Source organism: Eptatretus burgeri, chromosome 2 (assembly GCF_056783735.1).
Source record: "Eptatretus burgeri isolate ZD-2024b chromosome 2, Ebu_testis_v1, whole genome shotgun sequence".
Taxonomy (NCBI): Eukaryota; Metazoa; Chordata; class Myxini; order Myxiniformes; family Myxinidae; genus Eptatretus; species Eptatretus burgeri.
Genome location: NC_140962.1, coordinates 16,437,983 through 16,448,377, shown reverse-complemented (window position 1 = coordinate 16,448,377; position 10,395 = coordinate 16,437,983).

Here is a 10,395-nt window from a genome sequence, read left to right as displayed (position 1 = left end):
ATCGCCAAGAAGATGCTTAGTTTTGCTTTTAATTTTTTTTTCATTTGAAACTTGTAATAAATTTTAAATAAAGTTAAAAAAAACTTATATTTTGAAAGTGGGTGTTGACTTTCTGTAGGCACTTTATCTTGAACTAGTGCGGGCCCGTAGGGGCGGGCCCATAGATGCATGCCAGTATGTGCAGCTTCGTGCCTGCAGTATCAGGTCCCCAGCATCAATTGTGATGTCATATCAAACGAAGAAGAAGAATTGTGATGCCCCCTCCCTCTCCCCTCTTCTGTTCCCCCTCCTCTCTCGCCCCCCTCTCTCCCTCTCCTCTCTTGCCCCCTCTTCCCCCCTCTCTCCCCTCTTCTGTCCCCCCTCCTCTCTCGCCCCACCTCTCTCGCCCCTCTCTCCCTCTCCTCTCTTGCCCCCTCTTCCCACCTCTCACCCCCTCCTCTCTCCCTCTCTTCTGTCCCCCTCCTCTCTCACCCCCTCTCTCCCTCTCCTCTCTTGCCCCATCTTCCCCCTCTCTCCCCCTCCTCTCTCCCCTCTTCTGTCCCCCTCCTCTCTCGCCCCTCTCTCCCTCTCCTCTCTTGCCCCCTCTTCCCCCTCTCTCCCCCTCCCTCTCCCCCTCCTCTCTCCCCCTCCTCTGTACCCCTCCTCTCTCCCTCCCCTCTCTTGCCCCTCTCTCTCGCCCTTCTCTCTCCCCCTCCTCTCTCCCTTCTCTTGCCCCCCTCTCACCCCCTCTCACCCTTCTCTCTCCCCCTCCTCTCTCCCTTCTCTTTCCCCCCTCTCACCCCCTTCTCTCTCCCCTCTCTTGCTCCCCTTTCACCCCCTCTCTCGCCCTTCTCTCCCCCTCCTCTCTCCCTTCTCTCTCCCCCCTCCTTTCGCCCTTCTCTCTCCCCCTCCTCTCTCCCTCCCCTCTTTTGCCACCCCCTCTTTCCCCCCTCTCACCCCCTCCTCTGTCCCCCTCCCCTCGCTCACCCTTCTCTCTCGCCCCCTCTCTCCCCCCTCCTCTCTCGTCCCTCTCTCTGTAAATGTATTCACAAATGTCTACCAAGCACAACGATTAATTCCAACCTTGGGAAAAAACAGCTTTCAAACCCTTGGGAAACAGCTGTTTCCCTCGGGAAAATTCAAACCTTACGATTAATTAATAATTAGAATAAGAATCAAACCTTGGGAGTTTGGCACATACCCAGGTATGGCAAATACCCAGAGAAAGGCACATACCCAGGTCCCCAGTATCGATTGTGACGTCATACCAAATGAAGAAGAAGAATTGTGGGGTCAATCCTTCAAAAAAATTTATCTAATTAATTAATTATTTAAACATTAATTATGACGTCATTCGTGATGTCAAAGTTTGTATGTACATACACATACATACAAACTTTGAAAAAGAAAAGAGTATGTGCCTTTTCAAAGTTTGATATCATTCTTCTTCATCCGTTTCAACTGCTTCCCAAGTGTTTCCCAAGTTATGGTCATTTATGATACGGTTGGTCCGATATAATTGAAACAATGCCCCAATTCAGTTTTTTTTTTGCACGTACAGCCACGCACGTACGGCCACGCACGTACGGGCACGCACCTCCGGGCACGCACCTACGGGCCCGCACTAGTTTTATATTAAAGACCATTAATTTTTACATTTAGTGTTTTTACATTTTCAGGTATTTCATATTAACCACTCTTTTAAAGGACATGACGTGTTTCAACTTATCGCTAACTTTATGCATCGGCACCATTGAGATCCTCAACACAACCTTACCGAACTTGTTTAACTGGCTACACAAGTCCTGGTTCCTTGTAAATGGTGGAATATTTGTCATCCTTCTGAGGTTGGCAAAATGAGTACCAGCTTGCTGGTATCCTACGTTGGAATGGTGACCCGTCCAGGATTGTGCCCAATAGCCAAGGAGACTGCTTAGGCAGCACCAACGCTGCAATTGTGACATCATATCAACAAAAAAGAGGAGGCATTGACGTCATTCGTGACGTCATAGCAACGTGACCTGTCATTGGTTGACAGATAAATGTCCGTAACTTGGGAACCGCTCGTCCGATTAATAGCAAACCTTGAAAAGGCACATCTGCGGGTCCCCGGCAATATTCCTGGCAAGTTTCAAACAGATCGGACCGGCGGTCATCGAGAAACGACGGTCGTCGAGAAACGGAAGTCGCAGACAAACAAACAGACAGACAGACAGACAGACACAGAGATTGCTGGAATTATAGATAGACTAGTGCGGGCCCATAGAGGCTGGCCTGTAGGTGAGTGCCAGTATGTGCAGCCCTCTCTCGCCCCCTCTCTCTCTCGCCCCCTCTCTCTCACCCCCCTCTCTCGCCCCCCCTCTCTCTTCGGCCTTCGGAAATAACTTGTAAAGAAATCTGTAAAGGTTACTTACTGTCTGTGCAATTTGTCAGTCGTAACCTAAAGTTTTGCATGACTAATGTATACTGTCCTAGTGCTAACTCTGAAAGAGGTGCCTTTCTGTATAAGTTGGCAGAGTTTATAAGCACCATTGACTTGACCATGTTGTTGTGTCTGGGGAGTGAATACAACTGCACCCTCAACCCACAACTTGATAGGAACACTTGTGAGCCTCACCACCCAGTGCAAGGCCTTTGGCACAGCTTGTTAAAAAGTTTAAACTGGTGGATGTGTGGCAGGTACAAAACCGTAATATCCGTCAGTATAAATGGGTTTGTGCATCAAGAAATGTTTTGATGATGGCTCGCCAAGACAGATTTTATGTTAATCGTGAAATAGTAAACATTGTTAAGAACTCTTATATAAGGTCGTCTGGTCTGTAAAGAAATCCGACTATCACATGATTGTTATGGTGTGTGGCTTTCCTCATCATATCTGTGAAAGTGTATATTGGACTTTTAATGTGGAACTTCTACAAAGTGCACATTTTATAGAAGTTTTTAAAATGGTTTGGGAAAATTGTGAGTTGCAAGAGGGTTCATACTTCAACTTAAGACAATGGTGGGACTGCACAAAATCCCAAATCAAATGTTTTTGCCAACAATACTGCTCTTAAAGCACATACAACACATTTGGTGTGATATCTGCTTTAAAAAAACCATATACTTATCTGTGAGCAGAAAGCTGGATTGTCTAGCGTGAATGTCCAGCAGTTGTGGGAAAAAAGGACCCTTCTGGCTGAAATGGTGAAAGAGCGGGCGGCCTGAGCATTCGTCTGACTGCGGAACGAAAATATCCAACTTGACACACCAAACAAAGGGTTCTTCAATTTGGAAAAAACGGTCAAGACCTCTCAACAAATCCATGCTTTGCACTCTTCCGGTGGTGATTTGTTGACCTCCCAGAGTGATATCAAGCATGAACTACAAGACTATTTTTCTAAACTCTTCTCAATAAGAACTGTGAATGAGGAGAACAGGAATGCGATGTTTGAACAGCTCCCTTCTCTGTCTGAAGACCAACAACAATTGCTTGAGCCTGGCATTTCTCTTGGAGAACTCACTGTTGCGCTTAAGGATAGCAAGGATGGGAAAGCCCCTGGACGAGACGGCCTTCCGGCTGAATTTTATAAGGCTTTCTGGGACATTCTAGGCCCTACTCTTCTTGAGGTCTTTCAGGAGAGTGTTGAACAAGGTGAATTGCCATTGAGCTGCCGGAGGGCAGTTTTGTGTCTCCTTCCGAAGAAAGGAAATCTACATGAGACCGCAAATTAGCGGCCTGTATCACTCCTCAACACGGACTATAAAATATTGTCAAACGCACTTGCAATCTGTCCAAAGGAAGTCTTCTCTTTCTTGATTGGCACTGATCAATCATACTGTGTTCCAGAACGTTCCACATATGATAATTCTTTTTTGGTGAGAGACTTGATCAGTCTCGGTCGAACTACATCTCCCGGTTTTGGTTTATTACTTTTAGATCAAGAAAAAGCTTTTGACAGTGTTAACCATTCTTTTTTGTTTGATGTATAAAGGAGAACAGGGTTCGGGGAGAAAATTATTGCTTATGTTAAGTTATTGCACAAAAATGCGTCTTGTCTGCTGAGGTGAATAATAGTCTGTTACCCTTTCCCCTTTCAGCGAGGCATCCGTTAGGGCTGCGTGCTGTCGGGCATGCTCTACAATCTATCCATTGAATCTTTATTAGCTTTACTCCAGAACTCAGTGTTAGGAGTCACTCTTTCAAAAAACTCCAAAGTAGTTGTTTCAGCTTCTGCTGATGATATTTGTGTTGCTATTTCAAATCAAAAAGATGTTTATGAGGTCTCTCATTGTCTCACCCAGTTTGAGCTCGCTTCCACTGCAAGGGTAAATTGGAAAAAAAGTGTAGCTTTCTGGGTGGGCCCCAGATCGCCTTCCTCGTCCCTACCTGTTTTACCAGGAGGAATACAGTGGAGTAGTGAGGGGTTTAAATATTTAGGCTTATTTCTAGGAATTGAAGCATATGAACAAAAAAATTGGGAGAACTTCTTGGAAAAAATTAAATTGAAACTGGCAAGGTGGAAAAGATTGTAGCAACTTCTTTCGTTTCAGACACGGGTGACAATCATAAACAACCTGGTGGTTCCATTTACTTGGCATAAAGTTATCCCACTCGAACCGCCTAGATACTTGGCCACGGGCATTCAGAGGATTCTGACTGCTTTTTTTCTGGGGTGGCCATCATTGGCTGGGCCCAGACGTGGTCTGCAGACCCCATAATGCAGGTGGTCAAAACCTGATGCATATCCCAAGTTGGATAATGGCATTCCAGATTTCCACATTTAAGCACTTACTGTCCAGTGCATGTGTTCCTTGGCAACCTCTCACAAACGCCTGTTTGCAGAAAGTGGAAGGTCTGAAATATGACCGTGAACTTTTCCTCATCGACCTGCAACACGTTGACATGTCTCAGCTCCCCAGTTTTCATCAGAGCCTTTTGAATGCTTGGCAAGTCCTCAGAGTGCAACGTTTAGAGGTATCAAACGATCCCCAAATGTTTGTACATGAGCCATTAGTTCAGAATCCTTTATTCTCTGAAATTTCACCCTCCAGGTCGTTTATGCATTGTTTCACCAGTGTTGGAATAAACAGAGTGCGAGACCTGTTGGAGCCATCCTTGAATGCCTGGCTATCTTCAAGCTCACTTTCCTCAAAAACTGGTGTTCGTTCTGCTCGAATTGTGAAAAATGTCTTGAAAACAGTAATTCAAACCTTTCATAGACTAAACATTGGGTGGACTGGGGTGGATGAAGTGGTCGACTCACGTCTCTATTTCCCTGAACTTCAAAATGCCTCAAAAAAAACATGAGGGTGTGTTCTCCTCAAACTTGGAGGAAATTGGTATGTTTCATTTCATGGGGGAAACGGCTCTCTACAAGATATGTCTGGAAGCATGTATACCTGGTTTTACAAAACTGTTAATAAACCGGTGGAATGAGACCTTACCTGCTGGAGCTTTTTAAACTCCAGTTTGGAACAAAATGTATAGTTCTCCAACTCTTGGACGAACAGGAGACCTGAATTGGCGACACGCACATCAAGCCCTGGTCACACAGACATTACTCCATAAGTTTAACTTTTCTGTTCTGATTTTTTTGTCCTTTTTGTGATTTAATTGAAAACGTGACCCACGCTTTTATTGAATGTAAGAGATTGGTACCCCTCTTTCTCTTCCTTCAACAGCTTTTCTATAAATTTAATTTTGTTTTTTCCTTTCCAGTCTTTATTTATGGAGTCAAAGGGAATTCTAAGGGTAAACCAGTACTCTCGTTTTTGTCTTTTCTGTTGGGCATTGCTAAACTGGCAATTTATAAAACCAGGAAAGCAAAATTGAAGGGAAAAAAATGTAAATGTGCTTTTCTGCTTTAAAGGTATGGTTTCGGCATGGGTAAGCATGGAGCAAGCGTTTCTTTTGAGCTCGGATATTGTGCATGATCAGTGGTACACTGATGAGGTTTTGAGCTTCTTTTTGTGATGGAATCTGTTTTGTAAAAGTGTAAAGTTCTTACACATACTTTTTGCATATGTGTATCATTCTGTGGTGTGGTTGACATGAACAGACATCCTTATTTGTATTGCTTTTGTGGAATTTATTTTTGCTGTAAAAACTTTTTGGATTTGCTTTTATGGAGTGTGTTTTTTCTTGTGTGTTTTGATACTTTTATAATAAAAGTATCTTCTTCTTCTTCTTTCAGCTGCTCCCGTTCGGGGTCGCCACAGCGGATCATCCGTATGATCCGCATACTGATTTGGCACATGTTTTACGCCGGATGCCCTTCCTGACGCAACCCTGGTCACCTCTTACGACACAGGGATATGGTACACCTATTTTTACTGGGGTATACACCGGCCCAGTATACTGGTACTCATTTCGCCGACCTCGGAAGGATGACAGGCTGAGTCAACCCTCTGGTGTATTAATTCAGTGGCCCAACGGGGCTTGAACTCAGGACTTTTTGGATCCCAAGCTGCTGCCCTAACCACTGTGCCAACACCAGGCATTTTTATAATAAAAGTATACAAAAGTTAATTCTCTCTCTCTCTCTCTCTCTCTATCTCTCTCTCTCTCTCTCTCTCTCTCTCTCTCTCTCTCTCTCTCTCTCTCTCTCTCTCTCTCTCTCTCTCTCTCTCTCTCTCTCTCTCTCTCTCTCTCTCTCTCTCTCTCTCTCTCTCTCTCTCTCTCTCTCTCTCTCTCTCTCTCTCTCTCTCTCTCTCTCTCTCTCTCTCTCTCTCTCTCTCTCTCTCTCTCTCTCTCTCTCTCTCTCTCTCTCTCTCTTTCTCTCTTTCTCTCTTTCTCTCTTTCTATCTTTCTCTCTCTTTCTTTTTCTCTCTCTCTTTCTCTCTCTCTTTCTCTCTTTATCTCTTTCTCTCTTTCTGTCTTTCTCTGTTTCTCTCTTTCTCTATTTCTCTCTTTCTCTCTTTCTCTCTTTCTCTCTTTCTCTCTTTCTCTCTTTCTCTCTTTCTCTCTTTCTCTCTTTCTCTCTTTCTCTCTTTCTCTCTTTCTCTCTTTCTCTCTTTCTCTCTTTCTCTCTTTCTCTCTTTCTCTCTTTCTCTCTTTCTCTCTTTCTCTCTTTCTCTTTTTCACTTTCTCTCTCTTTTTCACTTTCTCTCTCTTTTTCACTTTCTCTCTCTTTTTCACTTTCTCTCTCTTTTTTCACTTTCTCTCTCTTTTTCACTTTCTCTCTTTCTTTTTTCTCTCTCTTTTTTCACTTTCTCTCTCTTTTTTCACTTTCTCTCTTTCTTTTTTCTCTCTCTTTTTTCACGTTCTCTCTCTTTTTTCACGTTCTCTCTCTTTTTTCACGTTCTCTCTCTTTTTTCACGTTCTCTCTCTTTTTTCACGTTCTCTCTCTTTTTTCACGTTCTCTCTCTTTTTTCACGTTCTCTCTCTTTTTTCACGTTCTCTCTCTCTCTCTTTGTTCTCTCTCTTTTTCACTTTCTCTCTCTCTCTCTTTTTTCTCTCTCTTTTTCACTTTCTCTCTCTTTTTTTCTCTCTCTTTTTCACTTTCTCTCTCTCTCTCTTTTTCACTTTCTCTCTCCATTCTCTGTTCTAACTGTATCTTCCTGTTTAATGTACAGGCTTCTTCTGAGACACATCAGGTGCTCCAACCTCCCCATTTCTCTCAGCATAATCCATATCCATTCATGATCAACACAATCAGAGACAGAGATCAATATACACCTTCCTTTGATATTACCTTGCTTTTTCATGATTCATCTCAGATTTGAGATTTGATCTCTAGTACCTCTTCCTCTTCCGAAACATGCTTGCTCAACCGGCATTTCTCAATTAATGGAGTCTTCTATTCTGTGTTGAATGATCTTTCATAGTATCTTCCAAGTTTATAAAAGCAAGGCAATGGTTCGGTTATTTGAACCTTCTCTTGCATCCCCGATATTTGGCAATGGTATGTAAACTGACTGCTTCCACCTTTTGGGCCATACAATCCTGCTCCAGATCTGTGTACGGATAACTGTTAAAGTTTTGATTGCCTCCTCCCTAACTACCTTAAAGGGTTTATATTGGAATTTTGTCAGCACCTGGTTATTTTCCATTTCCCAGCTCCTTCAAGGCTCTATGTATCTCACATTATTGGGTCGCCAAAATAGGTGACCCTTATTGTCAGTAATTCTGTCTGTTTGTTTGTATGTTTGTTTGGATGTTTGTTCGTTTGTCATCAGCATAATTGGTAGAAATGTGGGCCGATTTTGACCAAACTCGGGTGGTAGGTACATCTTATGACCTGGTGCTTTGGAAATTGTGATGGTTACTAGGGACGCTTTGGTTCCCTAGCAACAACCGAAAAACCTTCAAAATCAGTACCATTCGCGCGAAATCAATTCCAAAAGCCATTATCCCACGTAGGGTTATGAAATTTGGCACGAATGATCTACAGGTGATGCTCTATCAAATATATTCCGGGTTTTGTGATATATGGAATACTTTACCCGCAGCGCCCCCTACAATTAGGGTATGCGCGAAAATTTGCGAAAATTGAAGGCCCCCTAGCGACCAGGTGAGTGCATCGATATGAATGAAACTTTACAGGTTCATGGTACTCAACGAGTACTACAACTTTGCCTCAGGACATATTGACCGATTTCGCTTAGGTCAGGGGTCAAAGGTCAATTCGTGCAAAAATCGATAATATGCGAGAGCTGGAGGTGCCTTCGCGCCAAATTCTACTCCTCTTCGGGTTATGGTCGGATGGTCATGAAAATTCACACTAATCGTCTGGAATACAATGTGCACAAACGATCGAGCCAGATTTTCGATTTATATCTTTGTTCACCCACAGCACCCCCTCGAACTTTGGGGATTTCCGATTTCAAACCGCATTTTCGGTACTTTTCATTCAAATGGATACCGAGTAGTTATCAGTAGATGGAACTGGATGAGATTTGATATGCATAATCTTAAGGTGATTCCCTATCCGCTATATGACATCCATTTTGCTCTATATCTTATAGTTTCCATGCTCGGCGACCCATCGCCGCCTACCGGCTTGTTTGTCTGTCTGTGAAAAGGATATCTGTTGTGGACGGATTCGGACAAAATTTGGTCTGAGGTTGGGTACATGACAATGGCAAAATGACTGGATTTTGTTGAAGATCTGGATCTGGATCTAAGAATTTTTAAAGTGATTCTTCATCATTAAGTGATTGGGCCAAAAACTATACATAGCAGGATCTCTCAAGAAGTTGGACAATTTATGATTAAACTTGGTGGATGAGTTGGGGAGGTGTCAAAAACAAGCCCATTCAATTTTGTTTAAAGTCCGTATCCAGGTTCAGCCTATTAGTGGGATACAGAACGTAAACTGGTCAGCCTGGAGGAGGTATGTGCTCTACCGAGTGCCGTTCTAGTTTGAACTATGTGTTTGAAATTATGAGATCATTCTCCACACAAAACCCCAGCATTCGCTCGTCTGACTCATTTTGGATAGTTTCCTGTATCTGTGCTTTCCCTGCTTCCCCAAATTTTGTATTCCAGTCTCCCATAATAATTAAAACTGCTTTCAGGCACCCAGTCCACCAGTCCTTGCATCTTTCCATAAACCTCCTTCACATTTTCTTAATTTGCTGCAGAAGTCGGAGTAGAAATCTGAATGATGATGGTGTTCACTGGATGTCCTTTCAACCTCACTGATATTAACATTTCATTGACTGGGTTGTATCCCAGTACTGACTCTGCCATCTTCTCATTGCAAATGACTGCCACTCCATTTCTCTTAAAGGTTTCATGACCGTGAAAGAACACTTTGTAATTGTCGGATTGAAACTGCCCCAAACCAGACCATATAATTCACTTATCCCCAAATTCACTTATCAGTTATTGTCCTCTCCATATCTCATTTTTTTACATCTAACTTTCCCTCATCCATTGCCCTTGTATTCTATGTCCCAAATTTGTGAATGTGTGAGAAGCTCAAAATTTGAATTTCAGTTCTGGAAACCTCACCGATTGGATTTCCCTGTGAGTTTGATCCAGTCCCATCATAACTGCTACCCTTACACAAGCTGGTCCAACATGTGGAACATGTCTTTCAATCCCAACAAATCTCACACTCTCACAATATCTCTCCAAAAGAACTGTCTGCAAAACCGCCACCCCATTTACTTTCTCAACAATCCTCTAAAGAAGTGCTTTCATTCAAAGTTATGGGCCTCAATATCTGCCATGATCTTTCCTGGGAAAGCCACATCTCCAAGCTGGCCTCCAAAGCCAGTCACCAATTGGGCATCCTCCATCATGCAAAGTCCTTCCTTGGCACACCTGAGCTCCTGACCACATACAAAGCTTTCATCCACAGCCTGAAGGAGTACTGCTCGCCTCTCTGGGCTGGTGTTCCCGCCTCTCACCTTTCTCGGCTTCACGCTGTGTAAACCAAGGAATTTAGGATCATTGGCATCTCCTACGATGAGACTGAGTCTTTG